We start from the raw sequence: 16974 nt of genomic DNA, 5'->3' as shown, positions 1-16974 counted from the left end.
GCCCAAATATGGGCAGCTTCCTGACACAAAAGAAAGGAACCTGTGCCCCCCTGCTTGTTTATGTACCACATGGCCACCTGGTTGTCCGTCTGAATCAAGATGACATGGGTCGATAGGCAATCTTGAAAAGTCCTGAGAGCATATCGTATTGCTCGAAGTTCCAGGAAGTTTATCTGGTGTTTGGCTTCCTCTGGAGACCAGAATCCTTGGGTTTGTAAATTGTTTACATGGGCTCCCCAACCGACGTTGGAAGCATCGGTTGTGAGAATTATTTGAGGATCTGGTAGGTGAAAAGGCAAGCCCCGTAGGAGGTTGGATTGATTTATCCACCAGGCAAGAGACAGACGGAGTGCATCGGTGATGCGAACAATGGAGGACAGAGGCTGAACAGCTTGGATCCATTGTGATCTCAGAGTCCATTGCATGACTCTCATGGCCAGGCGGGCCATGGGAGTCACATGAACTGAGGAGGCCATGTGTCCCAGCAGAATGAGGAATTGGCGAGCTGTTGCTGTGCGTTGAGACTGCAACTGGCAAGCTAGAGACACAAGGATTTGGACTCGTTGATAAGGAAGGAAGGCTTTTGCTTATAAGGTGTCCAAGTCTGCCCCAATGAAGGATAAGGTCTGAGATGGGACTAAGCAGGATTTCTCGTAATTGACAAGAAACCCTAGAGAAAGCAGAGTTTGAATTGTCAGGGTCAGGGAGGACCGAGCGATTTGCTGGGTTGGGGCCCTGATTAACCAATCGTCCAGGTAGGGGTAGACGTGGACACCTTCCTTCCTGAGAAAAGCTGCAACCACCACGAGGCATTTGGTAAAAACTCGTGGTGCGGATGCCAGGCAGAAAGGGAGCACTCGGTATTGGTAGTGGTTTCGGCCTACTAAAAAACGGAGGTATTTGCGATGAGGTTGAGTTATCGCAATGTGAGTATAGGCGTCTTTTAGGTCTAGAGAGCATAGCCAGTCCCCTCTTTGCAGCAGAGGGACACGCGATCCCAGGGTTACCATCTTGAACTTCTCTCTGTAAAGGTATTTGTTGAGAGCCCATAGATCCAGGATTGGTCGAAGACCTCCTGACTTTTTTGGGATCAGAAAGTACCTGGAATAGAACCCTAGTCCTTGTTGTGAGGGAGGAACGGGTTCTATAGCGTTTGACTGGAGGAGAAGGGAAACTTCCTGCTCTAGGAGAACGGAGTGATCAGTGAGTCTCCACGCCTGCAGGGGTGGGGAGTTCGAAGGGAGAGTCAGGAAGTTGAGGTGGTAACCCTGTACAATTATCGCTATCACCCATTGATCTGTGGTGATGTGATGCCATTTTTCTAGAAAGTGGCTTAACCGACCCCCTACTGGTATGGTAGGAAGAGGGATGTGGCGTCTGCTCTCTAATTGAAAGTCAAAAACCCGATGCAGGGCCAGGTTGTGGAGCTGCTGCGGGCTTTTGTTTACGAGACTGGCGAGGCTGAGATTTATGATAAGGCCTCGCAGACCTAGACTTGGCTAGTGGGGGATAATACTTCCATGGACGGAAGAATTACTTTTTTGGGTCCTTCTTAAACGGCTGTTTAGAAGGTAAGTCAGAAGGAATGGATGAGAGCTGTTTAAGTGTCTCATGGTGATCCTTCAATTCAGCAACAATTTGCTGAATTTGCTCACCAAACAAATTGTCCTCTAGACATGGCAAGTCAGAGAGCCTGTCCTGAACTTCCGGGCGAAGGTCAGACAACTTAAGCCAAGCCCAGCGTCTGGCGGAGATGGCCGTAGCAGAAAGTCTAGTGGAAGCATCAAAAACATCATAAGCTGTTCTTATCTCATGCTTCCCAGCTTCAAACCCTTTATTTAGTAGGGACTGAAGTTGTGGCTGGAACTGTTCTGGTAAGGCATCCAAGTACTCCTGTATCTGTTTAAGGATGACCCTATTGTATTGGGTCATATATAGCTGATAAGAGGCTATTCTGGAAGTCAGCATGGCTCCTTGGTATACTTTCCTACCTATACTATCTAGGAATTTATTTTCCTTAGTAGGAGGTATGGAAGAATGTGGCTTTATTCTTTTAGCTTTCTTTTGAGCTGATTCTACCACAACAGAGTGGTGGTCTAGCTGTGGTTTCTGAAAGCCAGGTGCTGACTGTACAAGATAGGTAGAGTTAGCTTTTTTGTTTACTGGAGCAACAGATCCAGGAGATTCCCAATTCTTTTTTAGAAGGTCCAGAAAAACCTGATGAATTGGAATAGAGGTGATGACTTTAGGGGCATCCAAGAATTGGAGCAACTCCATCATCTGGTGCCTGTCATCTTGCTCCGATTGAAGCTGAAAAGGGACCAACTCCGACATTTCCTTCACGAAATTTATGAAAGAGAGGTCCTCAGGGGGAGAACGCTTTCTACTTTCCGCAGGAGAGGGTGGTGAAGGCAAATCATCGGTGTCTGTAGAGGTATCATCCCCCCAGGTGTCATAAGGATCAGGTTGCTGACCTGTAGGACCCATGAGGGGGCTGAATACCTGAAGGCCCCGGTTGAGGCTCCGAGAAACTCGAAGGAATTACCAGGGGCATCGAGAATGTCCTCGATGGAATCGGTGTCGGCATCGGTGCCCGTGCCGGCATTGAAGGAATCGGTGTCGGCATCGAAGGAATCTGTGCCGTCATTGCAGATCTCAGTGGAGCAGATGTGCGTATCGCCCCCGAGGAATATATCGGTGGCGAGGGACGACATGGCACCGATGGAACTACCCCCGAAGGGGGAATTCGGTACGGTGTTTCTCCACCTGATGAGAAAGCTGTCGGTGACCCGGGTATTGCCGGTGGAAGGGCAGTCATAAGCGCTTCCATCCGGGCAAGCAGCGGTGCCAGTGCTGCTGGAATCGGGTCGGTGACCGGTTCCACTCTCGGTGCCAGAGGAGTCTGGAACAGTAGCATCGCTTTGTCGATGGCCTCCTGGACCAGTCGGTCCAGTTCTACCTGGAGACCTGGGGTAACAAGTCCCGGCTCTAGGGGAGAGGGAGGCTGAGGCTGAGCCGGAGGGACCACCGTTCGCCGGTGGAATCGCGGCTCCCAAACCCCGAAGGGGTGAGGGTTGCCTCAGTGTCTGCGAGACAGGAGTGGACGGTGCCACTTCTGGTCGAGTCTTCTTTGGAGGAGGCTCAGAAAGTACTGAGGTCGTTGACTTCGATTCCTCGACGGTCCGAGACTTATGACGTCGATGGCGATGTTTCTCTTTCCGATCCCCTCGATCTTCGGGGGAAGGGACAGGAGTCGATGGCCGTGAAGACGTCGATGGCGGACGGTCACCGGGAGGCTGTCGATGATGATGAGACTTTGACGGTGCCGGTTCCGATGACGTCGATGCAATCGATGGCGTCAGAGTGTGAGCATGGAAAAGGAGTCCCATCTTCTCCATTCTGGCTTTGCGATCTTTTGGTGTCATTAGGGCACAGTTGGTGCAAGTCAGGACATCATGCTCACTCCCTAAACACAAAACACAGACTCTATGTGGGTCTGTGATGGACATAGTACGTGTACAGTCCGGGCACCGACGGAACCCCGACGCCATGGCCGTATGCCAAAAATTTAGCCGCGGGACGGTCGACTGCCAACAGGCCTTGAGGGCCGAACTCGACGGTAGCCGACCAAAACGATGGCAAAAACTTACCGAAGTCCCGCGGAGGAAAATTTGAAGAAGGGAGACCCCTGAGGGGCAAATTTTTCTTCAAGAAATTAGTTAAAGAATTCCTGTCAGGAATGTGGTAAGAGCTCCTTAACCGCGTGGCAACTGCTATGCGGAAAAAAGAAGACTGAAGGTGACCCCTGCTGGCTGCAGGGTTAGTGCCGTGCTGGGCATGCCCAGTAGGGGCCAGTCAATGTTCCTGAAACTTTGACAGAAGTTTTCCGTGGTTGGGCTCCATCCTCGATGTCACCCATTTGTGAGGACAACCATCCTGCTTGTCCTGTGAGAAATATCTTATCGAACAAGAATTTGAACAGGAGAGGCGTGACATATTTGCTATCAGATAGTATTGCCACAAGTTTGGTGACGGTAGGGCAATCAATAATGCACAATTACATTACAGTATGAAAAAGTTAAAACCTAGGAAAAAGAGTGATCACACATCGGTTGACGATCGTGACCCATACAGTTAACATGTATACCAGATTTAGCTATATGCATACCTCCACATGCTGCCGAGTCGGCTCCATACTGCGTCTGCACGCCCACCACGACCTCCGTCCTGATAGTTCAGAGAACCATTTCCTCCACAGGTGTCAGTACGATGTTGCAGGGTGGCCCTGCACCGGTCCTCTTTGCAGAGGCATCGATTTTAGAGCCCTTCTCTTTCACCTCTTTCTGGGTGTCCTGCCACCGGTGCTGCACCTGTTTAACATCCCTGGGCGTAATCGAAAGGGAGCTGACATCCTGGGCAATCTTTTCCCAAATCTTTATCCTGCTGGAACACGAGATCTTCGACTTGAAGAAAATGTTATGTTTTTCGCAGACCGCACGGCACAAAACTTCTTTCTCTTTATCCGAAAAGCGAGTGTTACGGGTTCGCTTTCTGGACGGCTGGCTAGAACTTGTGCCCTCCCCTAGTTCCAGCTGGACGGCATGCTCCTCTACCTCTGCGATAGCGCGCTTTCCTGGCATGGTTACACCTGAAGGGTAATAAAGAGCACGTGATTAATGGACAGCACGATGGAGATCAAATCTGTTCTAATAGAATATACTAGAATATATTGCGGCCCCTGTATAGCATTGAGCAAGAGCCAGAAGAGCATTCCACAACCAGTTGCTGGTCTCTGGGCTCCACCTCCACCCGTGCAATGCTATGTTTCCCGGGCATCATTGCCTGAATTGGAGAAAACAAGGGGAACATGGGTTAATGACTGTTGAAAACTGTAGCAAATGACAAAGGTGCAGGGCGCAATGGAGAGCATACAGCCAAGAGTCTACACCGAAACATCCAAAATAGAAAAAAGGCACAGAAGTGGGCAACATAAACAGGTAACAGTTAAATACCGAACATCTAAAACAGTAAAAATGCAAATAAAAGGGTTACATATACAGGCACTGCAAGTTACAAACATCAGAAACAGACTGAATGCAAGTAAGAGGGAAACATATCCAGGTTACATTGAAATAACAAACATCAAAAACACAATAAATGAAAGAGGCTAGCATATATAGGGGCTGTAAATTACAAACCTCGAAATCTCCGCCAAGAGGAGTGGCACGCATACAGCAAAAACCCACCGTGAAAATCAAAACAAAATAACTACTACCAGAAAGAAGAGGCGATCAGAATATTGCAAACAAATGAACAACAGAGCTGCCACCATGGATACCGAGGCCGTGGAGGATAGCAAGAAAAAGGCGGGAACGTCCTTGTTCGTCGGCCATTTTAACTTTCCAACGTCCATGGCCAGCGCGGAACCAAAGGGAAGCCAAACTGTACTCTTCATGCATGAACGCACAAGTCTAAGCGCATAGAAAAGAGTAGCACAGGCACACGGAGCTACAAAAGGGACGCCGGATACTAGGGTTCCTCCATGAGTGCCGAAGCCTAAGCGCATAGAACAGAGTAGCATGGGCACACAGGGCTACACAAGAGACGCCGTATTCTAGGCTTCCTCCTTGTGTGCCCAAGCATAAGTGCACAGAAAATAGTTGCAAAGGCACACGGATCAACACAAGGGACGCCTAATTTTTGGTAAAAAAAGAAGCGTGCATTGTTATGCTTACCTGCTGAAAGCCTTGACGATCTCCCGATAGATATCCCATGAAACAGTTGTACTCGATGGGTCCTAGTCCAAACGAATTCGAAAGGGACTTTTCCATTCCGAGAAGCGACCTATATACACGTTCATGGTGGGATTTTGATGATGTGCTGACCAATTGGAAACCACAGTTCTAAAACCAACTGGAAACTCCAGTTTGGACCAATTGGAAACTCCAGTTCCAAAAAAGGCACGCCCAATTCTAGGCTTGGGCGCCTGAACAGTTTGTAGCGATATTCCCACGGCGGAAGCAAAGGGATGCCTAAGTCAAGGCCTGAGTGTCTCGAGTTCCGCTGGGGGAACATGGCAATCCAAACGCTTCAGTGTCTGTAAAGTTCCGCTTTAGGAACATGGCGAAGCAAAAGGGCCGGAAGCTGGTGGCACGGCGCTCACACGTGCAATGCCACGCAAGGACGGCCATTTTGCTAAAGGTTGCCATAATGCCGAGGGGCAGAATGCCCAATTTCACCGATGGTGACATTCGGCTTCTGTCTCAGCTAGTGGTGGATGATATGGAGCACCTTTTCTTTAGCCCTGGGCGCCCGCGGGACCAGGACAGGTCCGATGAGGCCTGGCAGGCGCTCAGGGCCCGATTCAATGCCCAAGCTTCGTTTCCGAGGGAGGTAAGTTCATAGGCCTCTGTTTCTTGTAATGTTGTAACACATGGAAAACTGCAAGTAAAACAACATACATTGATGGGTTTGTTTTGTATTGCTGGATGTGACAGTAGGGAAACTAACACTTGACTTGTTAGAACCAAGCAATCAACATTTATTTGAGTGGTTGCTTTGTATAGCTGTGCACCACAACAGGACAACTGGGACTTTACTAGTTGGAAGTATTTGAGTACTAGTTTTGTATTCGGACGGGGATGACAAATGTAGAAATGACACTTCCAACTTCACTTGTTAGACTTGTCAGGTCTGGAAAATTTTTTTTGCCTGTATATAAAAAAGTGGCACTTCACCTTCTGTTTCCTTTTTCCTATTGTATAACCACCAGATTGAGGCATTGAAGAAGCGGGCACGCAGGATCTGGAAGGAGAAGCCGGAATACCTGAGGGCCCACCGAAGAGCAGTCGGTACGTGCTGTTTACAGATGTCATGGTTGACCTGAAAGCGATAAGGTGTTCTTAAGAAATTAAATCTTTGTACCATTCTCGATCTTTGCATGCGCAGCCGCGAAACTTTAAATATTTCTGTTTTCAGAGAGCAGCATGGGTGACAGCAGCAGTGCGGAGGAATCTGCTCCTCCAGAACAATGCCACGGTAAGCCTTTAATAGCATCGGCATACTTTATGCCAATTGGCATAAAGTTGAAATCTGCATTTATTTATTTATTTATTTAACAGTTTTTTATACCGACCTTCATAGTAAATAACCATATCGGATCATTTTACATTTAACAAAGGAAAACTGGGGTAACAATTCTGGTAAACAATAGATAACAATAGAAAGGAATAAGTCAAAGTTACAATCAACAAGGAATAGAAACTTGGAGGCTTAAAACAAGCTGGAAGAAAGATAAAGGCAGTTAAATAATTATAAAGTGATACGATTGATATATAAATGTCATAGTCTTTGTAATGGCACAGGTTATGTCCCTGGTAAAAATGTTGCTAAGTTCTCCTTCTTACACAGTTGTGCATGAATTCTTGTGGGCCAGCGTTAACGCTTTTTTTTTTTCCCTTTCAGATACATCAAAGACTGATGCAGAAATGCCTCCCCTTTTATCCCGCCCCCCCATCTTCCAGCACCCCTCCATTATCCTGCCCGTCCCTGTTTTTCACCCACCGCCCATGTCACACCCAACCCCCCCACCTACTTTTCCCGCCCAACTCTCTCCTGCCCCCCCACCCCACCTGCCATGGGAGATGACGAGGACATCGTCGTTGACGTTGTCGGCCCAGGCTCTCCTGGGCTGCCGGGGGCAGGTCTGCGGCAGGAGGGCGGCGTAGCGTCCAGGGAAGGGCCCTCAAACATTGAGGGGCGCCTGGACTTTATTATGTACCTCCTGGCGCAGATAATCGACTGCCTACACACCCAGGCGGGAATGGCAGTGCAGGTGGTGACGATCCTGCACAACCTGCGATTTGACCAGCAGGAGATAATAGAGTTCCTGCGAACAATTGCAGGAGCTCAATCCCTGGTGGCCATGTCGCGGACTCCTGCAGGACGAGCACTGCCTGAGGACCGTCAATGACGGTGCTCCTCCTCCTCCCCCATGGCATGGTCGTTCCCATTTTCGACAACACCCGCCCACCCTCCACCCCTAATTTGTTCACTGTAAATAGTTTTATTTTAAATTTTACAAAAATATATATGTTTTTTAAATTACAAATGTTGGTTCATTTCCTTTCCATAATCGGTTGCATGTCACTTACGTGTTGATACTGTGGCCATAATCAAGAACAGAATGACTGCCAAGGATGAGGAGAACATGCAGAGCATACTGACGGAGAAGAAAGGGAAAAGTAACCAGAAGCGGAGCACATGGAATACAAATGGAAACTGGACCGAAACAGAAGAGAACATAGAATACAAGATGAGAATATAGAATACAAGAAAATCGACAGAACACAAGAATAACACATGGAATACAATGGGAAACTCTACCAAAACAGAGGAGGTGGACATGGAATACCACGGTACAATGGATCGGACATGTTGGAGGGGGGGGTCAGACACAACCGGATATGAGATAGGAGTTAGGTCGGGTACACCTGTGCACGCAGCAGGGAATGTTGGAGGGGGGGTCAGACACAGCCAGATATGAGATAGGAGTTAGGTCGGGTACACCTGTGCATGCAACAGGGAATGTTGGGGGGGGGGGGGGGGGGGGTGTCAGACACAGCCGGATAAGGGATAGGAGCCAGGTATAACATAGGTATAACTTATGGGTTAGAGCAGAGGTCTTGGCGTCCGTTCGTGGACCTTCCCACTGCCTGGAGCGGCCGGCTGGGCGACCAAGTTGGGCACTCAAGGCAGCGGGAAGGTGCATGAACGAACGCTGTGACCGCGGACGTCCAGCCGGGTGCACGCCGCGACATGCACCGTCCCGCTGCCTTGAGCGCCCAACTTGGACGCCCAGCTGGGCGCTCCAGACAGTGTTCATGCACCTTCCTGCTGCCTGGAGTGCCCAGCTGGGCGTCTAAGTTGGGCGCTCAAGGCAGCGGGAAGGTGCATGAACGCCGTGACCTCGGACGTCCAGCCGGGCGCAAGCCGTGACCTGAGCGCCTGGCTGGACGCCCAGCTTGGACGCCGCACGCCGTTCATGCACCTTCCCGCTGCCTCCTTGAGCGCCCAACTTGGATGCACGCCGCGACCTGAGCGCCCGGATGGACGCCCAGCTTGAATGAGGCTGAACGATCCGTCTGCTTTCCTGGTGGAATGATATTTCAAATGACAGGTACCAGCGCACCCAGGATACTGTATAGGTGCCGTATACCGCTCTATACAGTAAAATGGATTGCGCGTGCCTACTGCTTCACAGATGTGCTTTGGACGCGGCTTGCATTTGCGTCTCATTTGAATACTGAATCAAGCGATATGTAAACCAAACTGTGCGCGCAGCAAACAAGCGGGCGCCCGGCACTGCCACACTTTTTCTTACGCGCCCTTACTGTATCGGCCTGAAAGATAGAAGCATGTGGTTCGGAATGATGTGTCAGCGACAATCAGTTGTCCCTCCATCATCTAGTTTAGAACAATTATTAGCCAGAGGAAAGCTACCACTTATCTCTGAGCAAGGGTAACAAGAAACTGATATCTTGGGATTGGCTTGGTAATTTCTGGTGAGTAGGACTGGCCACTCTCAGAGACAGGATGCTGGGCTTGATGGACCTTTGGACTGACCCAGCAAGATATCTCTTATGTTCCTGGGCAAAAGTCTGCTTCAGGAAGAAGCAGTACAAGTGCCATGACAACTTCCAGTTTGAAAGCTGCAGGTCACATTACACTACTTGAGCAATAGCAGGCCTCAGGTCTGATGAAGCCCAAAAAAATATATCAGAATTTTGTCACTGCAAGTATTGAAAGTCCAAAAATGATTAGGTTTAAATAAATGTAGAAAACTATAGATTTAAGCTGTTTGAAATGAACCATAATAAAACAGGATTTCCTAAGATATGTCTGGGTCTGTTCTGAATTAATAAAAAAGATGCTGCACAGATTTGGGGAAATGCACTAACTAGTCCATTGAGAGGTCACTGTACACATTTACAGTACTTCCAAAGTAGCCCTCAACACAAGCAAAATGCCCTAAGTCTCCCATTTTATGCATATAATATGCACAATCATATGCATACATTAATATTACTTAAAACATAAAATAAGTTCACTTACTACTTATTTTGAAGGACTGGGTTACATTTTTTTTTACAGTGTAGTCTTCTATTAGCCCTGAAGAAAACCGGAATCTTTGCAGGTTAAAATACTTTTTATTTATTTATTTATAGATTTTTCTATACCGGGGTACGAAAGTAACATCACCTCGGTTTACATTCAAACAGTAATTCAGCATTGCGCTTTACAATATAACATAGTAACGGAACGAATACAATACAATATATAACTTTGTATTAATAGAATATAAGCAATATATGAGAGACTGTGGAAATTAGGAAGAGTAGTTGAGGATTCAATTCATTAATAGTAGGCTTTTTTAAATAACCAGGTTTTAAGGTTTTGTTTAAATTTTTTGTGACAAAGTTCCTGGCGTAATTCAGAGGGCATGGTGTTCCATATTGTTGATCCAGCAATAATGAAAGATCGTTCTTTTGTACTAGAGAGTTTAGTCAGATTGGGTGCTGGGATCTTTAGTTTGGCTAAATTCTGGAATCTCGTTGGGCGGGAAGACGTTTTGAATTGTAGTTGATCTGTGAACCAGTGCATATCTCTATTTTGAATGGCTTTATGTATCAGCGTCATAGATTTATAAATTATCCTGTAAGCCACGGGAAGCCAGTGCAAAGACTGAAGAGCTGGAGTGATGTGATCATGGCGGCTTGTGTCGGTGATAATGCGGGCAGCTGCATTTTGCAGCATTTGCAAAGGTTGAATGGTGGCTTTAGGTAGACCCAGTAGCAGAGCATTGCAGTAATAACTTTTTAAAGGACTTTTTAAATAAATAACTTTGTAAAGGACTCTAAGAAACATGTGATTCAGGTGGTTGGGAGACTACACTGGGCTCATCTAAAAACATTCTTTGAAATGTCCCACAACCCATAAATACTCGGCTTTCAACTTTAAAATGGCACCCAAAGACTCGCCCCCATTGAAGGGGTCTGAACGCTTCAACCTGACAAAGGACTTCATGTACCAGAATTCCCTGCTTCATGACGGGTTTACTTACAGTCTGCAATACAGCTGTAATTAGGACATTGAGAAACTCTCTGTCAGCACATTGCACATTTTCATTTTTTTGGCTTCGCTGTTCTTATTCTCTGATAAGCTTTCACTGCTGTAACCTAGATTAGAACAATGGATGTATTATGTGATGGGCTGTATTACTGCAGACTCGCGAATTCCTTTCCAGAACTGCAAGTCCCAGCAGCCTCTCCTGCAGAACATGGGAGAAGTTTCACGAAAGTTCCAGGGTGTCTAGGGAGGGGGTCAGTAGCCCCTTCAGCCGGAATATGCTCGCTCAGCAATGCTTAGAACGCATGTGTAAAAGATAAGAACTGTAAAGTGCATAAGAGTCTGCTCCTGGAGGGGAGGGGCATGCAGTTGTACTGAGCCTTTGTCTTAGCTGCATCTTGCTGGCAATAAAAGTCTATCTTTACGGATCAGTTGTCTGGACCTCCTTACTGACTAAAAAGAGACGGTTACATTTGGCGAGCCAGCCAGGAGGTACCGGGGACGCTATTTTAGCCCCCCAGTTGGTCCAGGGGATTTTGTGGCGGAATGATCCCCCAGACTTGCCTGGTGAGTGGCCACCGCTGAGTTCAGTGATCAGGTATCTGAGGGGGTCATTCCACGGAGATCCTCTGAGACCTTTGGGCTGGTGATCCGGGAAGAAGGCTTTCGTGACGATCGGAAGAACCCTGCAGGCGAGTATTATGGGAATGATGGGAAAAGTGAAGAATAGCTAAAAGAGTAGCAAATGACCGGTCCATCCGTGAGGGGACCGAGGGGGCTTTGATCACACCCCAAGCGGTGGTTTGGTAGGAATTGCATTCCGAAAGCCACGCGCATAAAAAGAGGAAAAAGAAGTAACGCATACGATAGTGGGAATAGGTTTCTTGTTGTGTGAAAGAGAGTGAATGGCCTCGCAGTTCTAGGCCGGGCTGACCGCGTCCTAGTCGGGGCGATTGTGACCCTTTTGTGTCTGACGGGTACGGACCCCTTACCTATCCGTCTTCCCTTCCCTCCTTTGTCTGTGAATTCTATCCTGATGGGAGGGGGCGGTTCGACTCCATTAAAAGCCATGACGGAACACTATAGGGAAGTGTTCGATAGACATAAATGTACTAAACCCGGAATGATTCAACGATGCACCCATAGGTGGCCCAGTTTGTGTGTAAATTGGCCTCCGGTAGGAACTTTCGATTTCCAAACGGCCACGAGGGTCCAGAAAATAGTTAGTGAAGAAGGGAATCCGGGTTGCCCTGAGGATATACCGTACATAACTGCTTGGATTGCAGTCATTGAGAATCCTCCGTCGTGGGCAAAGAAGTTAGTGGAGGGAGCCGCCCTCGTAATGGTGGCTCAGGCGCACAAAATGGGGAACTGGAAGTCCCCATTATTAATTAAGGATTGTAATGTATGTAACTGCTATCTGTGAATTGCAAGCACATGTACCAGGGATTCTTTGTTTTTAATTGTTTTAAACCCTAATAAGAAGAGATTTTGGTTTACAGATGCTGCACAAGACTACTATACAACAAATTAATGTACAGTGTTAAGTTAAAATACTGATTTGATTGCTGGAGAATGCATTTACTGGTGTTGAAGTTTAGAACTTGATGGCAGTTAAGGGTTAACGGCAGAGATAATTACAGGAGAGAGGAGGGAATCGAGCCAGAGGAAAAAAAAAAAAAAAAAGACGTTGAGCCAGTGCGTAGTGCATTCAATATGGCTGTGCGTTTCAATGCTTGTCTCATATATATTATCTGTTATTTAAAAGTTACATTGGAACGCATGATAAAGTATGAACTCTCTTTTGCTGACACAGTTTATTTTGAAGCTGTCTCTGGGAAATTTAGAGAAATGATTAAGAATGGGTTCTTTGTTAAAGTTTTTCTTGTTGCTTCTTTGGCTAGCAGTAGTTAAATATGCAGAGCTACTCCCTGTTTTAAGGAACTGGCAAGATAAGACAGCCAAGCATGTGCAGCGCTGACTGTGGGAATTACAGGATGCCGTTTGTAAAAAAAAAAAAAAAAAACCGGAGAAAACAAAGACTTAATATTAAAAATTTTGATTCAGTGGCAGGCGCAAGATAAGGATTATTGGAAGTTGTGGGCAAGAGAAGGGGCCACTATGCAAGATTAGGAACAAGAGCAAATATGAGTCGGCCCAAATGATAAAGTAGTAGCCCCCACACACACACACATATATATATATATATATATATATATTGCAATTATGTTCTTTGACCACTGGTGGGGGCTGGGCTCTGGCTATTACCATATGTTCTTAGTGTTTGCAATGTAATTGATACAAGGCTTCCAAGGGTTTGATCATCACTCCTGCACACCTAAAGCGCCCCCCCTGGATCCTTGCCTGCAGATCCAGGTTGACTTTATTGAATTAACCCAATGCCAAACTTACAAGTATGAAGGAAGCAATGTTTTGCAGCTTCTCAGCCTCGTCAGAACTGATTTGCCTCCAGGCGCAGGTCACCTATTCAATTTCCAGATGGACTGTGATCTTTTCATCGTATTTTGAGATGTATGGGAACAGGGATCAGGAAGAGAAGAAAAGGGCCCGTCCCTGCAACCAGGAACTTAATAATAGAGACCCGACATCCGAAAGAAGCTGCAGAAGGCCGAAGGCTTTGAGGGCATGAGCCTCAGCCAGTTAAAAGCTATAGCAGACCAGGTATGTGGAATAGAGAAGTGGAAGAGAAAAGAGAGAAGCAAGTAGAGACATGAAGGAGAAAGTGACTGTTAGCCGCCGCTCTCGAGGACACGCGGACGGGAAGGAGCCAAGACAATGGCAGACCGCGAAGAGGAGGGGGAACAAGACCCCCCCTTTGGGAAAGAATCAGTGTGCGTACTGCAAAAATGAAGGCCATTGGAAGAGAGACTGTGAAGAATGGCAAAAGAAATACGGGAGCCCTGCAGTGAATACTAACGACAAAAATGGACCTGCACCGACACAAAGGGGCCGAGGAGGAAGGAGATCGGACAACCCCCACTGGCAGATGGCGGGGGAGGCGACAAGGAGCATACAGCCTGAAGAGACCGGGAGGGAAGAATCCCCACTGACCCTCTGGTGGAGATCCACGAGGTAACACAACAAAAATCAGGGGCCTGTTGGACTCAGAGGCCAACGATCTGTCATGACTGCACCAATCGGCCCCCCCGATGAAAGAGACTGTTTCTATAGTGGGTGCCTCAGGTCAGGTACTCACTGCCCCTCTGCAGAAAGAATGAACTATACAAGTAGGCGGGACCATGGTATCCCTTATCGGATGGAACCTGCTGTGTAAGCCTCAGACCACATTGAGATTTCAACCAACAGGGGAAGTTAAAGCCTCCTTCGGGGACCATCCAGTGATACTCATCTGTCCCCTCCAAGAAGAATGGAGACTACATCTTCCCATAGTCGAACGAACCATCGAACATCGATATGAAAACAACACCCCCTCAACAAAAACGAAGACAACTGATGGATAGTGTACCCCAAGTATGGTTCGAACAGAACCCGGGAGGAATAGCTATCGACGCTACCCCCCCATATGGATAGAGATGAAACAGAATGCACAGGTGATTAATCAACCTCAATACCCCATTCCATATATGGCCAGACAAGGAATCCAGATACACCTGCAAAGACTGTATGATTTGGGCATTCTTCGGCGAATCCGATCTGCTTGGAACACCCCTTTGTTGCCAGTAAAGAAGCCTGGATCTAATGACTATCGACCAGTACAAGACTTAAGAAAAGTGAATAGTCAAGTAGCAGATCTAGTAGCCCTCGTCCCAAATCCGTATTCAATCTTGGCTCAAGTCTCTCCTGCATCAAAGTGGTACAGTGTCATTGATCTCAAAGATGCCTTCTTCTCCATCCCGGTGGCGGAGGAATGTCAAAAGATTTTTGCTTTCACATGGGAAGATGCAGATACTGGAGTAAAGCAGCAGTACACATGGACACGGTTGCCTCAAGGGTTTAGGCACTCACCTACGCTGTTCGGTGAGCAACTGGCAAAAGATTTAAAGATGTATCAAGTAAAGTATGGGCCAGTCATACAATACGTGGATGACCTTCTGTTGTTTCGAGAGACGTACCTCGAATGTGCGGTATCCACTCTTCAGCTGCTAAAGACGTTGTACTCAAAAGGGTATCGTGCAAGTAAAAAGAAAGCGCAAATCTGTGAATTGGAAGTAGAGTATTTAGGCTTCCAAATACGTGGAGGAACCCGTTGTCTGGGAGTTTCTCGCACCAGTTCTATAAGAGATCAACCTGTACCCACTTGCAAGAAAGAGCTCCGAGCGTTCCTTGGAGCTGCAGGATACTGTAGGCTGTGGATTGCTAACTATGCAGTTATTGCCCAACCCCTGTACGACAAGCTGCGGGGTAAAGAGGCAGAATCTCAACCCTTCCAATGGGAAGGAAACGAACTGGCAAGCTTACGTCAACTAAAAGAAGCCTTAATTGAACCACCTGCCTTAGGATTGCCAGATGTGATGAAACCATTCCATCTATTCGTCGACGAGAAAAAAGGCATGGCCATAGGGGTATTGACTCAAACCTTAGGCTCATGGGAACGACCTGTTGCATATCTGTCAAAAGGAATGGACAATGTTGCAAAAGGATGGCCTGGTTGCCTTCAAAGCATTGCGGCTGCATGCTTACTAATTCCAGAAGCAGTCAAATTAACTTTTGGTCAAACTCTGAACGTAACAACTCCCCACACCATTCAAGGACTGCTAGAGACCCATGGACCAAAATGGATGACTAATTCACGTCTCGTCAAGTATTAAGCCTTACTGTGTGAAACACCTGAAATTCAAATACAAGACAGCAAAAACTTGAACCCGGCCACTCTTATGCCGGCACCTGAACCAGTTGCCCATGACTGTGAAGAAGTCATGACAATACATTCCAGTAGACCAGACCTGAGGGATCAAACCTGGCAAGGAGCTTGGACTTTATTCACTGATGGGAGCAGCCAAATCATTCATGAGATACGTTCTGCTGGATATGCTGTTGTATCCGAAGATGAAATCATTGAGGCTCAACCTCTTCCCCCAGGAACGTCTGCACAAAAAGCTGAACTAATTGCCCTTACTCGAGCTCTGCAGTTGGCAGAAGGACAAACTGTAAATATCTATACAGACTCTAAATATGCCTTCCTTACAATTCAAGTGCATGGAGCATTATAGAGGGAAAACAATTGAACAATGCATCAGAAGTACGTGAATTACTAGACGCAGTTTGGCTACCTCGCAAGGTGGCTGTAATGCATTGCAAAGCACACACCAGGAAATCAAACCCTATTGTCAAGGAAATCAGAGAGCAGATGAAGCAGCAAAAAGGGGCAACTCGGGAACCCTTCCAAGCAGTATTAATTGCATCGAATCATCAGGCTTCAGGCAGTCCTGGAGCTCATCACCAACGACTGCTTTCGCTCTTAAACTCTGGGCAAAACAAAATACCAAAATTATGACTGCAGTGTACCAGAATAGATTGGTTTTAGATTATCCTCTGGCCCAGGAAGGAGGGTTTGTGGAACATTTAACCTCTCCAATTGTTGTTTACAGGTAGATGACCAAAACAAGGTTATCCAAGACATCACTGATCGCATGGTCAAGATGGCACACGTCCCTGTCCAGCAATGGAATAGTGCTTGGGACTGGACCAATGGATTCCGTGGTTGGTTTTCCATGATCGGTGGATTTAAGAGCTTGTTTGTTATCCCAGCCAGTTTAATTCTGTTTTGTCTTTTAGGACCCTGAATTATTCCTTTCTTGCTCAAACCGCCTTCGTCGGGTGATGAAGGACATTGCTGAACGCAAAACAGCCACGCAGCTTCTGTCA

Source organism: Rhinatrema bivittatum, chromosome 3 (genome assembly GCF_901001135.1).
Source record: "Rhinatrema bivittatum chromosome 3, aRhiBiv1.1, whole genome shotgun sequence".
Taxonomy (NCBI): Eukaryota; Metazoa; Chordata; class Amphibia; order Gymnophiona; family Rhinatrematidae; genus Rhinatrema; species Rhinatrema bivittatum.
The sequence above is the reverse complement of the archived record's forward strand: the minus strand, read 5'-3'. Positions refer to the sequence as shown.